This window comes from Solanum pennellii, chromosome 5 (genome assembly GCF_001406875.1).
Source record: "Solanum pennellii chromosome 5, SPENNV200".
Lineage (NCBI taxonomy): Eukaryota > Viridiplantae > Streptophyta > Magnoliopsida > Solanales > Solanaceae > Solanum > Solanum pennellii.
Window position 1 is genome coordinate 13,100,813 of NC_028641.1, and position 2,224 is coordinate 13,103,036.

Sequence of the window (2,224 nt, forward strand, 5' to 3'; positions counted from 1 at the left end):
CAAACACACAATCAAGCATATGGAAGACTTTACAATACCACCCAATACATATCAATCGCTATTTAGAGTTTATCTATCACATAGACATAAACCATAACCTACCTCCACCGAAGAATCGTGATCAAGCAAGCTATCTCCCCAATGCCTTTTGCTTTCCTCTTCGTTCTCTCTCTCTCTCTCGTTCTCCCTTTTCTGTCTTTTTCTTTTTCTTCCCCAGATTCTTCTTCTTTTACCCTAATTATCATATAATTCATTATGCTAAAAGTAACCCATTATTTATTTCAAGGTTATCCCCTTTAACCTTCCAAGTAATTAAATTATTAAACTTAACCCACTAATTTCATAAAGTTTGTCATGAATAGTCCAGAACACCCTTTTAAAACCTTTAGCAGAAATCCGACCCAGTTGGGGTTACGCAACCTGTGACGGTCCGTCGTGTCTATGACGGTCCGTCCTGCAGGTCCGTCACAAAGTTCAGAGAGTTAAATTCTGTAAAGGGTTTGTGACGGTCCGTCGTACCTACGACGGTCCGTCGTGCAGTTCCGTCGTGAAGTTCAGAGAGTCGATCTCAGTACCCAGATTTTCAGAGTTGAAGTGTTTTGGAACGAAGACCCTCGACGGTCCGTCGTGACCATGACGGTCCGTCGCCTGATCCGTCGACCCAGTCAGTTATTTTCAAAATAATTTTTACTGCTCAAACCTACTAAACAGGTTGTTACAGGCCGTGATAGATGCAGAAGTCAATATAGGTGGAAAAATAAATGTAAAAGTGGAGTGTAGTGTTACAATTGTCATAGGTTTGGCCATATAGAAGCTTACTGCTGGTATAAAAATTATCAAAGCTAGAGGAAGAACAAAACGTGTTTTCATGGCTCGCTCTACCATAATAGATTACAAGACTGATGTTTGATTTGTGGATAGTGGATGCTCCCATCACATGATTAGTGAAAGAAAAGGATTTAAAGAGTTAGATGAAAAGGTGAATTCAGCTCGGTGATAATAAGAAAATTCAAGTCGAAGGTGAAGGTACTTTGATGTCCACACTAGTGAAGGTAAAGTGAAACTTATTCAAAATGTGTTATTTGCTCCTAGCTTGGCACATAACTTATTATATGTTGGGCAACTGTTGATTTGTGGATTCATTTGATGATAACTCATGTGTTATTAAGAATAAGATGTCTGGTCAAATCTTAGAAAATATTCACATGACAGATAAAAAAAGGTTTCCACCTGATGTTTCAAATGTTGAATAAGCCTTGTTTATGTAAGAAAAATCTAGACAAATCTAAGTTGTGGAATTTCTGTTATGGACCCTTGAATATGAATGTATTGAGATTGCTAAGTGAAACTAAGATGCATGGTGTCACGCCCTGAGCGTACACCCTGGGTTGGACTGGCACTTGAGAACCATTACTGGCCTCAAGTGAACCTTGGCCTAACTTAACTCTTGATAAAAAAAAAAAGGTATAAAATGCAATCATACTAAGCTGTCTCAACTAAATAAATTAAAATGTTTTAAAGATCAACATTCAACTGGCCAAAAGGGCAACTCAAGTTTCAACATAAGCCAATAACAAGATAAAGACAAACGTACTAACTAACTATCTATGAAGCCTCTAAAACTATTAGGGATGTCGGGACAAGACTCTCGATCATCCTAACAACTGAAAACTACTAAAGCAATGTAAATAGGGATCCTCCTAAAGCAAGAAGGTCACCAGAAAACTCTGAATGCTCAACTAGATCAACAAAGCTTTGGATGTTGATCCTAGTTATATGTATCTGCATCATAAAACAATGTAGGTCAAATGACATCAGTGCATATGAGGGGAATTGTAAAACAAGATATAAGCTTGAAAAGGGAACTGAAAGAACAAACCTCGTCTCAACTGAACTGAACTGAACTTATCATATATATATATATAGAAGAAAATATTAGGCCCGCCTACGTGGCACCACCACAAACCAGAATTCCCTTTTAAATTTATTTATTTCCAAAATTAGCCTTCTCCTTTCAAGAAAAATTGTGACTTTTATGAAGAGTTGTGATTTTAATGAAGATATGTGACTTTTATGAAATGTTGTGACTTTTATGAAAAGTTGTGACTTTTATGAATAGTTACGACTTCTATGAAGAGTTGTGACTTTTATGAAAAGTTGCAACTTTTATGAAGAGTTGCAACTTTTATATCAAAAGTTGTAACTTTTCTGAAAAGTTGTGACT